The 19,026-nt window shown below is 33.7% G+C and overlaps 1 protein-coding gene across 1 annotated transcript in view; it reads left to right on the top strand.

Moving 5' to 3' along the window:
• The first annotated feature begins 6,954 nt into the window (after positions 1 to 6,954).
• The window catches only part of LOC120156554 (photosystem II 5 kDa protein, chloroplastic-like), a 31,400-nt gene continuing 19,328 nt past the window's right edge, over positions 6,955 to 19,026 (top strand). Inside the window, exon 1 of the mRNA XM_039167856.1 lies at positions 6,955 to 6,972. The gene's annotated coding sequence lies outside the window, so the exon portion shown is untranslated. The remainder of the gene's footprint in view (positions 6,973 to 19,026) is intronic.

The raw sequence follows: 19,026 nt of genomic DNA on the forward strand, positions 1-19,026 counted from the left end.
TGCTTATTGGTCATAGAATAGGAAACATATACATGGTGCATTTAGATTCTATTGATATTACTAATTTGTGCCTAGTTGCTAAGGATGAACATGATAGTTGGTTATGGCATAAGAGACTAGGACATGCTAGTATGAGTGTTTTGCAACGGTTAGTTCAAGGAGAATTGGTTCGAGGGCTGCCTAAACTAAAATTTGATAATGATAAAATCTGTGATGCTTGTGCTAAAGGAAAACAAAAGCGAGTTTCTTTTAAATCCATTAATGACGTATCAACTAGTAGAGTATTACAATTGATCCATATAGATCTTTTGGGGCCAACTAGGACTACTAGCTTGGGTGGAAAACAATATGCATTTGTCTTGGTAGATGACTATTCTAGATATACTTGGGTTCTATTTTTAAGTACTAAAGATGAAGCATTAGAACATTTCATCACATTTTCAAAAATAATCCAAAATGAAAAAAGGTTACTCTATAACTAGTGTTAGGAGTGATCATGACACTGAATTTGAAAATCTTAGATTTATTGAGTTTTGTAATTTTAATGGTATTAGCCATAATTTTCAGCACCTAGAACCCCTCAACAAAAATGGAGTTGTTGAGAGGAAAATCGAACTTTAGAAGAAATGGCTAGAACCATGCTTTGTGAAAATAATTTGCCAAAATATTTTTGGGCGGAAGCCACAAATACCACTTGTTATGTTGTAAATCGAGTAATGATTAGGCCAATTTTAAAGAAAACTCCATATGAAATTTTCAAAAATAAAAAGCCTAACATTAGATATTTTCATCCTTTTGGATGTAAATGTTTTGTTTTGAACAACGGTAAAGAAAACCTTGGCAAATTTGATGCTAAAAGTGATGAAGGAATTTTTCTGGGTTATTCCTTAAATTCTAAAGCTTATCGAGTATTTAATAAAAGAACTTTAGTTATAGAAGAGTCTATACATGTTGTTTTCGATGATAATCCCCTTTCGAGGAAGGATTCCTGTGTGAATGATGATATAGGTATTATAAATACAAATGAAGTTAGATATGACGTTGAAGAACCATCATCAAAGGAAGAAACAAAAGATGAGGTAACTCATGATCCTCTTGAGAATCCAACCATTGAAGAAAGGGAAGTATCTTATCCAAGAGAGTACAACTATGTTAAGGATGGTGAGACTATAGGTGATCCATCCAAAGGGGTAACAACTCGATCTTCTCTTAGAAATATTTGTAATTATGTTGCATTTATTTCATGCATAGAGCCTAAGAATATTAAAGAAGCATTAAAAGATGAACATTGGATTATGGTTATGCAAGAAGAATTAAATCAATTTGAGAGAAGTAAAGTATGGACATTAGTTGAAAGGCCTAGTAATAAATCTATTGTAGGTACTATATGGGTACTTAGGAATAAGCTTGATGAGAGTGGTAATATAGTGAGAAACAATGCTAGACTTGTTGCTCAAGGGTATACTCAAGAAGAAGGCATAGACTATGATGAAACATACGCTCCCGTAGCTAGGATGGAAACAATTAGAATGTTATTAGCATTTGCACGTTTTCATGAATTTAAACTATATCAAATGGATGTTAAAAGTGCATTTTTAAATGTTTTATAAAGAAGAAGTGTATGTGGAACAACCTCCAGGTTTTGAAGATTCAAAATTTCCGGATCATGTTCTTAAATTGACAAAAGCGCTTTATGGTTTAAAACAACCTTCTAGAGCTTGGTATGAAATACTGTCAAATTTTTTAATTAAAAAAGGTTTTTCAAAAGGGAAGGTTGACACTACATTGTTTTTAAAGCATAAAGGTAAAGATTTATTAGTAGTTCAAATTTATGTTGATGATATAATATTTGGTTCTACTAACGATGTTCTTTGCCAAGACTTTTCTAAGCTAATGCAAAGCGAATTCGAAATGAGCATGATGGGGGAGCTCTCATTTTTCTTGGGACTCCAAATCAAGCAAAGAAAAGATGACATCTTCATCAATCAAGCTAAGTACGTCAAAGATATGCTCAAGAAGTTTGGACTGGAAAATGGCAAACCTCATGACACTCCAATGAGCTCTTCAACAAAGCTTGACTTAGATGAAGGAGGTAAATGTATAGATGTTAAATTATATAGGTCAATGATTGGCTCTTTGCTTTATCTAACTGCAAGTAGACCGTACATTATGTTTAGTGTTTGTTTATGTGCTAGATTTCAATCATGTCCTAAGGAATCACATTTACTAGTTGTTAAGAGAATCTTTAGATACCTTAAGGACACTCCTAGTTTAGGACTTTGGTATCCTAGAGACTCTAGCTTTAGCTTGCATGCCTTTTCTGATGCGGATTATGGATGATGCAAATTAGATAGGAAAAGCACCTCCGGTACTTGCCAATTCCTTGGAAATATGCTGATTTCTTGGTTTTCAAAGAAACAAATTTGTGTTGCATTATCTACCACTGAAGCCGAATACATTTCAGCTGGTAGTTGTTGTGCACAAGTTTTATGGATGAAACAACAACCTTTTGATTATGGAATTGAAGTATGTACCATTCCTATCAAGTGTGACAATACTAGTGATATTTGTCTCACTAAAAATCTCATCCAACACTCTAGAACTAAGCACATTAAAATAAGACATCACTTCATTAGAGACCATGTCACTAAGGAATATGTAGTTCTAGAATTTGTTGATACTTTGCACCAATTAGCGGATATCTTTACAAAACCTTTAGACAACGAAAGATTTTGGACACTTAGGAGAGAATTAGGTTTGACCAACCTATCTTCACTTAGTGTTTAAAATAATTTTAGCACTTTTAAGACTAAATAAAAAATGCTTAGAATAGTAATTTTTGATTGCATTAATTGATATTAGTTAGGGGGAGTTTATGATTCTTGATGAAAATTAACTTTATGTTCAAATATAGTTTAAAGATTAATTTGGTTGTTTGAATGTGATTAATTTTCAATATATGAGTTGCCAATACCACTAGAGAAAATTAATTTAGCATTTTGTGTGTTTAAAATCGGATTTTAGCATTTTGGTGCAAAGGGAATCGATACCCCCATGAGGGAATCGATTCCCCCTAGGGGAATCGATACCCCCCTGGGGTTCTAGATTTTAACACGAGCAGAACACCCAAAAATCCTAAACCCTCTTCTTCTTCCTTACCGTCGTTTCCCCTCTCTACTCTCCCTATCTCCATTCTTGCCTCAAATCAACGTTTTTAATCGGAATTCACTTCAAATATCATCTTCTAAACCTGCTAGCATCATTAAAATCGTGCAAACAACATCAAAATCCACTCAATCTCATCTTTCAAGGTAAATTTTTCTAAACTCTCTATTTCATTAATTTTGAACATAGGACTAGTTTTAAATAGAAATAGTGATCGGGCATTGCTTATTAGTGTTTAGAAACTAAAGTTTTACAACTAATTTCATCAAAAAACAAGATTTTCCAAAATTTTTGAAATTTTCGAAATAAAAAAAAATTGTGTTTTGATTGAATTACGTTGTTATTATAAAAACTATACATATATTGATTTTTAAAACCTTATTTTTCAATAAGTTTTTCGAAAACTTTGCCCATTAGGATTGGTTTAGAGAACCTTGAATTATTGAGGACTCAATTTAGTTTTGTGATTGATTGAATTGCATACATGTGTTTTCTAAATTGCAGGTTATCCATTCTATTCCGACTTCCTAAACCATGTCCAATCCTAAACGTGCTAGGTCATCATCTAGTCGCTCACACCGTCAACCAAATCCACCTCCAAATCCTCCTCCTATTCCTAAAATTCCAATTCCTAATCCTAAATCCTATTAATCCTAATATGACTATCCAAAACTCGTGCTTCGATCATCCTGGTCCTAGAAATCATCATTTTTGGTATTATCAATATTTTGACTCTTACAAAATTAGAGAAGAACGTATCCCTTCTCGTCAAGCTATGTTAGATATCGATTTTAGATATCTTCCTCTTTTACAAGAGTGAAAATTTGATAAACTTTCTGACCTTGAACCTATAGTTTACCATCAACTTGTTCGCATCTTTTACTCTAATGCCGTTTGTGTCAAAAACTGAGCTCAAACTGAAACCATAGAAGTTCGTTCCTACCTCCTAGGATAATTCTTACATATTGACTCGGCTTACATAGCCAAAGCATTAGGATTAGATGATAATGGTATATCAAATGAAAAACAGGTTTTAGGTTCTCATTATAAAAGAATGGATAGTGTGAGTGTCTTAGACCTTCATGATCGTTTTCTTCATCTAATGATTTCTTTGTGGTTTCGACCATCCAGAGGTCGTTACTCTACTCTTCGTGCTTTAGATCTTTGTTGGTTACATTGTTTCCAAAACAGTATTAAAATAAACCTACCTTAGATTATTTTTGCTGAAATCGTTGAAACCGTAAATCTTGTTCCTAACAAGAAACTTTGTTCATCTCTAGTTTACGGTTGCATTCTGAGTAATCTTTTTTCTAAAGCCGGGCTTAGAGTAGGTCTAGATGTCATCTTTCCTCTAAAGAAACAAATTAATCTTCTTTCCTTAACGAGAGCGGGATGTATAAAGGATAAGGAAATCGGTGAATGGGTTCGATCTTCTGAAAATACTCCAGGAGCTAGTTCTTCACGAGCTCCACTAGAAGCTGACGACGATCCCGAGCTTGAACAATTAATGCGAGACATCGATAAAGCCGAAGATGAGCCTGAGCAGCCCGAGGAGCAAGCACAACAAACGAATCAAATGCCTCCATATTTTCAATCTTTTATGGAGACATTCGATTTCCGATATGCTACAATAGATTCGCTCTTTACTTCTATAGAGTCCCATTTATCCACAATGGGAGCTCAACAATTGGAAATTCTTCAGGAGATGCGTGCAAATAATGAAGCAACCAACGCTCGTATTAATGAACTCACTCATGAAATGACCGCTATGCAAGCTCGTTTTCCTCCTCCCGATCCTCCTACGGATGCTTGATTCTTTGTTTTGCTTTAGTACTTTGAATTTAAAGCTTATTGTTTCAACATTTTGAATATTTTGGAATGTTTGATTTTTTTTATTGTTAAACTTTGGATTTGTTTGGATGTTTGAATATTTGGTTTAGTTAAATTTATTGCATCATTTACATCATTTTAGCAATATGACCAGTTTTGCCATGTCACATTAATTATGAATATGATTATGAACTAATGGCTAACGTTTCTCTTGATTGTGATCTTAGCAGCTTAAACTATATATATCAATTGGCTATATGATTTCAAAACCTTGTTTAATTCTTTTACAAATCTTTTGATTTAACAAAAGGGGGAGAAATGTTATTAAATTAAAAGGGGAGTTTTTGAAGAGGAAGTGTTAAGTAAGGGGAGTATATTTTCAAATCAAAATTCATTTTGAAATTAGAAAATCTTAAAATATTTTGTTATATCAAAAAGGGGGAGATTGTTGAAAACATTTTGATGTTTCGATATAACAAATTAAATTAAAAGAATTTTAATTTTGAAAAAGATTTTTTTCTAAGCATATTCGATATATTAAATCGAATATCAAAATATTACTCAAAGCATTTCAAAGTTCATTTTAAATCCTTACTCAAGTGTAAAATTAAGTTTTAATCTTAAAATAATTTCAAAACGATTTTACAAAATATTTCGAACTATTTCAAAGCCAAAAATTCCAGATTGCTCAGAGGGAACCGATTCCCCCCCCCCCCAAGGGGGTACCGATTCCCCCCTGAATGGTTTGGCTCCGAGAATTCCAGTATGCTTAGAGGGAACCGATTCCCCCAGGGGATACCGATTCCCCCCCACTGTTCAACCGTCGAAATATTTGAATTTTACACTTAGGGAACCGATTCCCCATTAGGGGTACCGATTCCCCCAACGCTCCAAGCAGAAATATTAATTGTTTTCACACTTAAACGCTCCAAAACTTCATTAATGATCCCCCAACGTTCAGAATGATTCAAGGTGTATTTAAGTAAGCTTAAGCCATTGATCAAAACAAGAAACATCAAGCAACTAGAATCAGAGAGAATCAAGAGAAAGCATCAAACATCAAGTTGAGCTTTCAAGCCTATTTTTCATTCAATATTCATTTTGCTTTCAAGAACACTTATTGTGCTCAATTGTATTCATTCTTGAGTGTTCTTTTCTTTGTTCTAGAATTGTGCAAACAATCTACCTTGTGAGGATTTCCTTGTAAGTTTGAAAATTTGTATTGTTCTCTTTGGGAGAGTGTTCTCAGAATTTGGGGTATAATTCTTGAGGGTTTGTAAGGTTACTCTTTGTCCTCAAAAGGAAGACAAATTAGTGAATTTGTGGAAAATCCTTAGTGTGGATAGCTAAGGTAGTGGGCGTAGACTTTGGTTGAGAAAGTCGAACCACTCTAAATCGCTGTGCAAATTTCTTTCAATTTTCTGCAAAAGCTTCCACCAAAATTTTAATTGTCAATTCACCCCCCTCTTGGCCATATTCGTCAATCGATTAACTCAACACTTTTATTTAATTCTTATTTTTTTTTATTTTAAAAACAACTTTTAAAAATCCCCTTTTATATTTATTACTATTATTATTTATTATTATATTAGTTTTCATTTTTTATTTATTTTATTTTAATATATCTTTTCAACTTCATCTGGAATTCTATATTCTTCTAAAATCAAGAAACAATTTTATTAAATCATAAAACCCATAGTCCCTGTGAATCGACCTTGTTTCTCTATACTACATTTTCCTTTTTATTTATTAAGAAGCCAAAAATTATTTTGATAGAAAAACAACGGTTATTAAATTGGCACCATTTCCGGAGACTAACGGCAAGTACTGATTTATTTTTCTAGTTTTTTGATTTCTGACCAGAAGAAACCCAGATGAATTAGTAGATCTAGATCCGGAGATTGAAGCACGAGCACGAAGAATCCACGCACAAACGCTTCGAGAAAATAGAAAAAGTCAAGAAGAACAAGAGCAGAAATCAGAAACAGAATCAAATCTGGACTCTTAAGCAGACACATACAATATTCTGATGGAAGAACAAAAGATCCGAGAACTAGCTACAACTCCTATCACTCAGACGCCATTATGCATTAATTTTCCTAGTGGCAGGACTCCGTTTCAATTAAAAACGAGACTTATTCATCTTCTTCCCACCTTCCACGGCTTTCCCACTGAAAATCTGCACAAACACTTGTTGGAATTCAACATGGTTTGCACTAGCATGAAACCACAGGGAGTTACCGATGATCAAATTAAATTGAGAGCTTTCTCTTTCTCTTTAGCCGACTTGGCTAAAGACTGGTTATTTTATTTACCTCCAAATTAAGTTAATTCATGGGCTGACATGAATTGAATTTTTCTTGACATGTTCTTTTCAGCGGCTAAAGCAAGCGAGTTGCGAATGAGCGTTCTTTCCATTCAACAAAAGAACGAAGAAAGTCTTTATGACTATTGGGAGAAATTTAAAAAGCTTTGCGCACGTTGTCCACAACACGTATTAAGTGAGCAAATGTTACTTTAATCCTTTTATGAAGGCCTTTTACCAATGGAGATGGAAAAGGTGGATGCCGCTACTGGAGGAGCATTAGTCAACATGACCCCAACAATAGCAAGGGAATTGATTTCAACCATGGAAACCAACTCTCAATAGTTTTCAAGTGAACCCAGCCGACGGGTTCACTAGATAAGTATATTTTCCCTTGAAAATAAGTTAGATAAATTAACTGAAGTAGTAGTTAATTCACTTATTGCAGGAAAATCTGGAGCAACTCAAATACCATCATTAGAGGAACTCATAGGGAAGTTAGCTGAAATGAAATGTTTAGAGTTATCACCAATCATTTTCAAGTGATTGAATACCTAAAATGGGATAATTTTAATAAAACATTTTGTTTTATCAAAAATATCAAATTTTGGGTCTACGAAAACTAGAAATAAGATTCAAGAGTCAATTACGCGTGGGGAAGGGTTAACACCTCCACAACACCCAAAAATTAGTACCTAGTTGATTAACCTATATTAAAAAATTAGAAATTTTAAGTTTAACGTTTTATTTAATTCAAAAATCATTATGGATGTCAAGTTTGGAAAAAGGATATTGGTTTACTAAGACCAATAATGACCACCCTTGAGCATGTAATGCGAAAGCTTCATTATTGATCTAAGTAAAAGAATATTGCCTAAAAGTTTGAAAAACATGCAAAATTCGAGTGCTGAAGAAGAACGAGAGGGATAGTTTGAGAGAAAACACAAAATGGGGGAAAGCGGCTGAAGAAGAAAGACTTAAAGCGGCTGAAGAATGACCTAATTTAATACAAGTTCTAGCATAGTGACTAAATTGAAGTAAATGTAAATTAAACATGCAAAATTGGAATTATTCCAGTGACCTAAATAAAAATAATCGCCTGAACTAGAGGGACTAAACCATGATTTTTCATTTTTATTAACCCTAAAATACTCTAACAATAAAAATCTATAAAATTATGAAATTGGGAAAATCAATATTAAATTAAATTCGAAAAGAACCCTGTAGGTGAATAAAGTGCAATTTCACACTAAAATTGTGCGGACTAAAAGAAAATTAACCCTAATTAATTTATATAAATATATAGTTATAGCAAATCTAGTTTTAACTCATCCTTTAAGTCTCTCTTCTTCAGCCGCTTTCCCCCATTTTGTGTTTTCTCTCAAACTATCCCTCTCATTCTTCTCTGGCGCTGCTCACAAAGACCCATACGCCACCGCCAATCGCCATTCCACGACGACCCATTACTCCGCTCGACTGAAAGCTCTCGTGAGTTCCAAAACCCTACCGTAAACTGGTCTTGCTCTACCCTACGACCACCACATGAACGTCGCTTGTCAGGAAGCTCGAATCTCTCTAGCCACCATTTATAATGGCCACAGAAACCAAAACTAAACCAAATGAACCTTTATCTTCCCTATCTCTTCGACTATAGCCCTCAAGTCATGATTCGGTCTCATTTCACACTCCAACCACTGTTTCGACCACCGCTTGCGGTGGTTGGGAACCATAAAATCTATCCCAAATAAACCCAGAGCCTCCAATTCGACTCCCTAAAGCTAAATTTGAAACTAAAACCACCATGCAAGTGGTGGTCGGGAACCATAAAATCTATCCCAAATAAACCCAGAGCCTCCAATTCGACTCCCTAAAGCTAAATTTGAAACTAAAACCACCATGCAAGCTCTTCAAGTCTACAAGAGTTCCCCGACCATTTGAATCTCTCACTCTCCGACGGCAACGATTTCGCTGACAAGAAACCCGAACAATTTAGGTAACTCACTAGCCCCATTCTCTCTCGTTTTGCTTTTGGTTTTGAAGGAAAGAAAACAAGAAAACAAAAATGATTACTATTTTTTATTAGGAGCTAGATCTAAAAAATACCTTTAAGAAAGAAATGAAATATTGTGTTTTTTTCTTTTCGAAAAACCAAAAAATAAGAAATGTTGTGTATTGCTTATTTTTTTGTATCGATTTCCTTTATAAATTAAAAGGAAGAAAAACTAAGAAATGCTTTATTTTTTAATGCCCTAAAATTTTATGTAGTGTATCCTGAGCTTCCAATATGATAGCTACATTTGTCATTAACATTATATTCCTTAGGATATGGGGCTCTTTCGGCTTGGACTGAACTAGAGTCACAAGGTTCCTCTCTACCTTTATAGGGAGCAGATTCTCATCATGGTTTTCAGAACCGGACCGGTTAGCGAACCGGCCATACTACCGGTTCACTGGTTCAACCGGTCAGACCGGTCGGAAGAACCGGACGACGTCATAATTATTTAAAAAAAATTAAATAAAAATACCAAAAATATTTAATAAAAAATAATTTTTTATATCACAAGTCATATTCAAAGCAAGTCATAACATATATAAGTTAAAAACCATAAAATCAAGTGAAACAAAATGATTCAAATTAACTACAACATAATATTTAAGGTAAAACATATTAAATAATAAATATAATTATATAACTATAATTAAAAAATAAATTTGGGGTTAAAAAATCATAACAAAATGATATTGTTTCGTTTAATTTTTTTTTAAAACAATCCCACATGGCTAAGAAACATAGAAGAGCATCTCAAAAGTCTAAAGAGTAAAAATATGAGAACAAAACAATCCCACATTGCTAAGAAACATAGAAGAGCATCACAACTAACTTCTATAAATAATAGAGGTAATTTGGCATTTAAAATCATGGAGCCTTTTGGTGAGCATTGAGTGAACTATTCTTTCACTTCAATCAAGCTCGAATTTTAGGCTTCAATCAAGCTTCTAAATTTTTTTTAGTTCAAGCCTTTTTGAGTTCAAGTTTCAATATTATATTTCGAGTTTGAGTTGAACTTGATACTTTTTAGCTTGTGAGTTTGAGTCGAGTTGAGCTTACTTTTAAAGTTTTCAAGTTCGAGTCGAGCTCAGCAATACTCGAGTTCGACTTGGCTCGTTTAACAAACGACGTTGTTTGGTTTAATTTTTTTATAAAAAAATAAACAAAATTTCTGGTTTTTCCGGTTTTCAGCCGGTCCGATTTGAACGGTTCAGCGGTTCTGGCCGGTTCACTAGTAGCGGTTCAACCGGTTTAGATTGAACCAGACTAGCACACGGTTCCCGGTTGAACCGGTCGGTCCGGTCCGGTTTTCAAAACAATGATTCTCATATACCACCAAGTCTTGATCACATGACTTCTCTTCATCCGTATTTTCTTCGACTTTTACAATCGTGACCACTTCCTTGGTATCTTCAAATAACTTATTGATGAGAACGATGACGGTGAATGATTTTTCAAGATTTTCTAGGATCACCCCATTTTAAAGTATTATTTTGTGGAGAAACTGGTGTATGTAGCGAAGAGCGAGATCATGAATGTGCCACACTTTGGTGGTGCGAGCATTGAAAGTGGCACTCGCCGAGCCGATGAGCGCCTCATAAGCTATGTATGTATTGAAATCTTGCGGTATCTCATGTAAATCAGTTATAAAATCATGGTCTATGACATCCGTCACAAACCCCATGGAGAAGTTGAAATTCTCTAAAGAGAAAGTAAAACACTCTCCAAGCAATCTAAAGGAAATTACGTCTTCTGTGTCATTTGATACAATACGATTTGGTAAAAATGTAAATGTAGCATTAAATTCAAAGACCAATTCATAATAAGTACTACATGTAATCTCATAATATAATCGTCAACCAATCGCAACAAAATATGTCACAACTGATTTACGCAAATGCAAAAAAATCAGGAGTTCGATCGGGAATGTATTTGCAAACCTGAAATTTTCATCGTTAAAGTGGAGATAGCCTTGAAGAATTTCCTCAATTGTAATGGAATAGGTTTGGCGACGAAGATGGTCCTTGGATGAATGAACGTGTTCGGGTTCAGTATGCCCATGAGGCATCAGGTAATTTAATGCTCCAATCTCTTCGATCTAACTTGACAATTTTCTAAAAGATACCTTAATTTTACAATTTGACACTTCCACTTTGCCCATTTGTTTACGGATGGTAGGTTGTGGCAATTCTTTGAGTTACTTCAAATTTTTTCATGAACGTCTCGATAATTTGATTGATGAAATAGGTGCCTCGATCACTTATTATCACCAGTGGTATGCCAAACTTAAAAAAGATAAAAATTTTAAAAAATTCATAATTGTTCTAGCATCATTATTTTGGGTAGCTTTAGCTTCTACCCATTTAGAAATATAATCAACATCAAGAATTATATATTTATTTCCAAATGAAGAAGTAAAGGGACCCATATAATCTATTCCCCATACATAAAAAATCTCACAAATATAAATTATATTTAAAGGCATTTCTTTATATGGCCTAAATTACCTGTGAGATGATACTTCTCACATGTTTTGCAGTAAATATAAGCATCTTTAAAAATATTTGGCCAAAGAACCGCATTTTAAACTCGTGTGATTTGTTCGCTTCGATCCAAAATAACCACCACAAAAATATGAAAGACATAAATTTAGGATCGAATTTACCTTATTTTTGGCGATGCATCTCCGGATTACCTAATCATAGCAGTGCCTCCAAAGATAAGGATCATCCCAAATGTAAAATCATGACTCCCTTTTAATTCGATTAATTTATGCTCTTGGTAGATCTGATGGTATTTTACTTGTGGCTAAATAGTTTACCATATCAACGAACCATTGAGAAGTTTCTCTTTGTGCCAACATCAAATTTGTTTTTGGGAATTCTTTTTTAATCAATGGGTTAATTGTGGAGAGAGGAATTGTGCTTAATTGATCGAACACCAAATTCTCACATCCTTTCTTATCCTTGATTTTTAAATTAAATTCTTGAAGAAATTCAACGGATAAGTCTCAGTTTTGCTTACTTTTTGCTCATTAAATATCGTAATGTTGCATGGTCAGAATAAACAACAATATTAGTTCCCAGCAAATATGATCTAAATTTTTTCAAAGCAAATATTATAGTAAAAAATTCTTTTTCGGTTATAGAGTAATTTTTCTGCTCTGAATCTAAGGTGTGTGATGCATAGGCAATGACATGCGGTATTTTGTTGACTTTTTAACTTAGAACTACTCCAACACTAGTGTCTGACGAATCATACATGATCTCGAAAGGATAATCCCAATTTGGCATTTGTACAATCGGAGCTTATATTATTTTTCCCTTAAAATGACGAACAATTCCTTGCATTTTTTGTTGAAATCAAAGACTTTATCTTTTTGAAGTAGATTACACAATGATTGTGTTATCTTTGAGAAGTATTTGATGAACCTGAGGTAAAATCTTGCATGGCCAAGAAAAAAATCGAGCACCAAATTCTCACATCCTTTCTTATCCTTGATTTTTAAATTAAATTCTTGAAGGGGTAAAATTCAAAGGGATAAGTCTCGGCTTCGCTTACTTTTTGCTCATTAAATATCGTAATGTTGCATGGTCAGAATAAACAACAATATTAGTTCCCAGCAAATATGATCTAAATTTTTCCAAAGCAAATATTATAGTAAAAAATTCTTTTTCGGTTATAGAGTAATTTTTCTGCTCTAAATCTAAGGTGTGTGATGCATAGGCAATGACATGCGGTATTTTGCCGACTTTTTAACTGAGAACTACTTCAACACTAGTGTCTGAGGAATCATACATGATCTCGAAAGGATAATCCCAATTTGGCATTTGTACAATCGGAGCTGATATTAGTTTTTCCTTCAAAATGACGAACAATTCCTTGCATTCTTGGTTGAAATCAAAGACTTTATCTTTTTGAAGTAGATTACACAACGATTGTGTTATCTTTGAGAAGTCTTTAATGAACCTGAGGTAAAATCTTGCATGGCCAAGAAAAAAATCGAGCACCAAATTCTCACATCCTTTCTTATCCTTGATTTTTAAATTAAATTCTTGAAGGGGTAAAATTCAACGGATAAGTCTCGGCTTCTCTTACTTTTTGCTCATTAAATATCGTAATGTTGCATGGTCAGAATAAACAACAATATTAGTTCCCAACAAATATGATCTAAATTTTTCCAAAGCAAATATTATAGTAAAAAATTCTTTTTCGGTTATAGAGTAATTTTTCTGCTCTAAATCTAAGGTGTATGATCCATAGGCAATGACATGCGGTATTTTGCTGACTTTTTAACTGAGAACTACTTCAACACTAGTGTCTGAGGAATCATACATGATCTCGAAAGGATAATCCCAATTTGGCATTTGTACAATCGGAGCTGATATTAGTTTTTCCTTCAAAATGACGAACAATTCCTTGCATTCTTGGTTGAAATCAAAGACTTTATCTTTTTGAAGTAGATTACACAACGATTGTGTTATCTTTGAGAAGTATTTGATGAACCTAAGGTAAAATCTTGCATGGCCAAGAAAAAAATCGAGCACCAAATTCTCACATCCTTTCTTATCCTTGATTTTTAAATTAAATTCTTGAAGGGGTAAAATTCAACGGATAAGTCTCGGCTTCACTTACTTTTTGCTCATTAAATATCGTAATGTTGCATGGTCAGAATAAACAACAATATTAGTTCCAAGAAAATATGATCTAAATTTTTCCAAAGCAAATATTATAGTAAAAAATTCTTTTTCGGTTATAGAGTAATTTTTCTGCTCTAAATCTAAGGTGTGTGATTCATAGGCAATGACATGCGGTATTTTGCTGACTTTTTAACTGAGAACTACTCCAACACTAGTGTCTGAGGAATCATACATGATCTCGAAAGGATAATCCCAATTTGGCATTTGTACAATCGGAGCTGATATTAGTTTTTCCTTCAAAAGGACGAACAATTCCTTGTATTCTTGGTTGAAATCAAAGACTTTATCTTTTTGAAGTAGATTACACAACGATTGTGTTATCTTTGAGAAGTCTTTGATGAACCTAAGGTAAAATCTTGCATGGCCAAGAAAAAAATCGAGCACCAAATTCTCACATCCTTTCTTATCCTTGATTTTTAAATTAAATTCTTGAAGGGGTAAAATTCAACGAATAAGTCTCGGCTTCGTTTACTTTTTGCTCATTAAATATCGTAATGTTGCATGGTCAGAATAAACAACAATATTAGTTCCCAGCAAATATGATCTAAATTTTTCCAAAGCAAATATTATAGTAAAAAATTCTTTTTCGGTTATAAAGTAATTTTCTGCTTTGAATCTAAGGTGTGTGATGCATAGGCAATGACATGCGTTATTTTGCTGACTTTTTAACTGAGAACTACTCCAACACTAGTGTCTGAGGAATCATAAATGATCTCGAAAGGATAATCCCAATTTGGCATTTGTACAATCGGAGCTGATATTAGTTTTTCCTTCAAAATGACGAACAATTCCTTGCATTCTTGGTTGAAATCAAAGACTTTATCTTTTTGAAGTAGATTACACAACGATTGTGTTATCTTTAAGAAGTCTTTGATGAACCTGAGGTAAAATATTGCATGGCCAAGAAAAAAAATTTATTTTTCTTATCGTTGTGAGGTAAGGGAGTGAGCGTATAATATCATTCTTAGCTTTATCGACTGCAATCTCATCAAAAGAAACGATATGTCCTAAAATCAAACCCTTATCAACCATAAAATGACAGTTTTCATAATTCAAAACAAAGTTGAATTCTAGGCATCGTTTCAATGCATTAGTTAAATTAAGAAGGCATTCGTCGAAAGTGTTATCGTAAATCATGAAATTATCCATGAAGACCTCTATGCCTTTCTTGATGTAGTCCGAAAAGATGCTAAGCTTACATCTTTGAAACGTGGCGGGCACATTGCAAAGTTCGAAGGGCATTCTTCGATAGGCAAACGTTCTGAAGGGGAATGTGAAAGCCGTCTTTTTTTAACCTTATGATGCCACTAGGATTTGGAAGAAACCTGAAAATCCATCAAGACAATAGTAGTGAGTTTTACCGGCTAATATTTCTATCATTTGATTTATAAAAGGTAAAGAAAAATGATATTTTCTAGTTTAAGAGTTCAACTTCCTATAATCGATGTCGGATCGCCATTCATTTTGTACTCTTGTCGAAACTAACTCATATTTCGAGTTCTCAATTACTATAACTCATGTTTTCTTAGGAACAACATGGACCAAACTTACCCAATTACTATCCGAGATTGGATAGATAACATCTGCATCAAGAAGTTTTCGAATTTCTTTCTTTACCACTTCCATCATTGGTTGATTTAACCAGTTTTGTCTTTCACATGACGGTTTAGCTCTTTTCTTAATCTTGAACTTATGAATACAAGTCGAGGAACTAAGTCCCTTAATGTCGATGGTAGTCCATATTGTGGCCTCTTTGTGCGCACGCAAGACCGTTACAAGATCTTGTTCCTCCTCTTTCGTCAACTTGTTCGAAATTATTACTGGTAGGGTATCATTTTATCCCAAAAATGCATACTTCAACTGATCTGGTAACTGCTTCAATTCAATTTGAGGAGCCTACAAAATATAAGGTAAAATTTTAGAACTTGAAGGTGAAATAAGTTTATCCAAATAAATAGAAATTTTTTTTAATTCTCTGATTTCCCAATAAAATTCGTCTGATTCCCTGCACATATCATAAAAAATAGTTTCTATAAATTCATCAACTACATGATCAATTACATCAACAAAATTTAAGCTTTGAATATTATTAGAATACCGCATCGCTTTATAAACATTAAATATAATGATCTCACCATCAAATTATATTATAAGAATTATGCTTTTTAAGTATATATTTGTGTTTTCTATACTAAGGAAATGTCGTCCAATGAGAATTTCAGAACAAGTATTTATCCGATCATTTCCATGTCAATGACATAGAAATCCGCCAAAAAGATAAGTTTATTTATCTTCACTAAGACATTCTCTAGAACTCATTCGACATAAATAACTGAGCGATCCATCAATTGTATTTCCACTCTAGTATTTTTCAATGGCTCGATAGAGAGTAAGTTATAAATAGATAAAGGCATCATATTTATGGATGCTCTCTAATAACATATTGTACGTTTTATGCCAATTTTACCAATTTTACATGGGGTAGCGAACATACCTTGGTCCTTTAACTTTAGTGGAAGTCTTCGCTGAAAAAAATGTGGAAACATGTTCTCCTAAATTTACTTTTTCGTGCCCGGTAATTCTTTTTTATTGTGAAGAGTTCTTTAAGAAATCAGGCATACTTCGGAACCTTTCAGATTACTTGAAGAAGTGATATGTTGATTTCTACATTTCAAAAAAATCCAAGATCTCTCTTTCCTCGGCTTGTTTGTCTTTTTTTTACAAAACTTGAGGGGAAAGGAGGTGGAGCATCATAGGGAGGTGGAGCATCATAGGGAGATGGCACAATATCATATTGTGAATAATTTTTCTTGTTTCTTTGGGATCTTGTACCATTTTCATTTATTCTCTAAGAGTCTGCACTTATTGTTGTTTCTTCCCTCTAGGATTTTAGTTCTTCATCTTTCTTCTGGATTTTGCATCTAACTTCTCTAGGATTGGTTGTTCATTAATTATTCCACTTTGAATGGTGATAGTGCTTACATTTTTTGTGGGTTTGTTTCGGTTTGAGAGGGTAGTTTACCTTGTGATTCCAAGTGCCCTATAGCCTGAGCCAATTGACTAATCTGCTTATATATTTCTTATAACTGTGACTCAGTGTGATTCTGGAACTTTTCTTGGGATAAAGCCAATTTTTCAACGATCGACTCGAGTGATGTTCTCTACAGCTGATAAGGTTGCTGTGAAGGTGGTCTTGTTAATAGCCTTGATTAGGCCATAGTTTTTGTGTATAACTAAAGTTTGGGTGATCTCTCCATCCCAAATTATATGTGTTTTCGTGAAGGTTTTAAGGCCTTTGGAAAGGTCCTGGAAAATTCTTCTCATTATTAACTTATGCACTTGTTTCTTTCTGTAACATCGGGCAACAATTTGTCAAATGATCTGGCATTGTGTATATCTTGCATACTCTTGTTGGTCTAATTTTACATGCGTAAAGGGCATTAACCATGTCAATTAATTTATTGATCTTATTTTCAAGAGAAACAATACTTACCACGTGAACCCGTCGGATGGGTTTAAATGTAGAGCCAAATTGTTGAGAGTTGGTTGTCATTGTCGAAATTAATTCACTTTCTGTGTTTGGGGTCATATTGACAAGAGCTCTTTCACTAGCAACATCTATATTTTTCATCTCTATGAGAAATAGTCCTTCATAGAAATATTGGAGAAGTGTTTATACGATTAATCCGTGTTGCGGATAACATACACAAAGCTTCTTGAATCGCTCTCAATAGTCGTAAAGTGATTCCCCATCTTTTTGTTTAATCCTCATGATGCTTCTTCTCAATTCGCTTACATTTGCTGTTAGGAAAAACATATCAAGGAATATATGATTTAAATCAACCCATGTATTAATTAAATTCATAGGCAAATAAAATAACAATTCTTTTGCTTAACCAGATAAAGAAAATAGAAAAGCTCGTAATTTAATTTGGTATTTTGATACTCCTTGTGTTTTCATAGTAGAACAAACCATATGGAACTCTCTGAGATGTTTATACGGATTCTCACTGGGAAGTCTTGTTTTTAGTTGATTCAATCCCATTTTTAGAATAGACCATATGGAAAGTAGGAAGAATATGATTCAACCCCGTTTTTATAATAGACCACATAGAAAGTAGGAAGAAGATGATTCAAACCCATTTTTAGTTGAAACAGAGTTTCACATTGAGGAAAGGTGATGTAGAGAGGTTGTTAAACCGAAGAAGTCGCGGCCAACTCGCGAATGGTACGATCACCCATCGAATCTGATTATGTGAGATCGACGTTATGTGAGGCTACTTTGGGTCTTGGGTATGGAGGGTGATTCAGTGTAGGATGATGATTCTGATATGTGCGTCGATTATGAATATAATGTGGTGTTAATCGGTTTTTCGAGATTTATTTGTTATTGTGGACTTTTTTCTCTCGAAGCATTTGTCCACGGATTCGTCTAGCTCGTGCTTTGATTTCTGGATCAAATTCTTCTAATGTTCCTAAGGTTTTTCCTGGTCATAAATCAAAAACAAAATAAATTAGTAACTTTTGTCAAAGTCCCTGACAACGGCTCCAATTTGGCACACGTCTTTTCTATGTCAAATAATTATCCCTTAATCTCAAGAAAAAAAATAGAAAAAAGATAGTATCAAGAGAGTAAGGGTTGATCCGTAGGGACTAAGGAATTTTTCGACAATTTGGTTCTTGATCATTGATCCTGGTGTGAATTGCAAAAAAAATAAATATAAAAAGTGGGGAATTTGTTGAAAAGTTTGTAAAGAAAATAAAATTTTAATCTAAAGAAAACAAACAAATTGATTTAAAGAAAGTAAAGATGAAAATTCTATTGGTAAAAGTCAGCCTTAAGCTTGAGCTTTTACTTCAATTTCAACCGATCATTGAATATGATTTTAGCTTCGAATTCATATTGATTACAGTCCACGGGGCTCAACCCCTGTAACTTATTTTTCTCTCAATTAACTGATAATCCAAAATCAATC

Source organism: Hibiscus syriacus, unplaced genomic scaffold, assembly GCF_006381635.1.
Source record: "Hibiscus syriacus cultivar Baekdansim isolate YM2019G1 unplaced genomic scaffold, ASM638163v2 tig00111231_pilon, whole genome shotgun sequence".
NCBI classification, from domain to species: Eukaryota; Viridiplantae; Streptophyta; class Magnoliopsida; order Malvales; family Malvaceae; genus Hibiscus; species Hibiscus syriacus.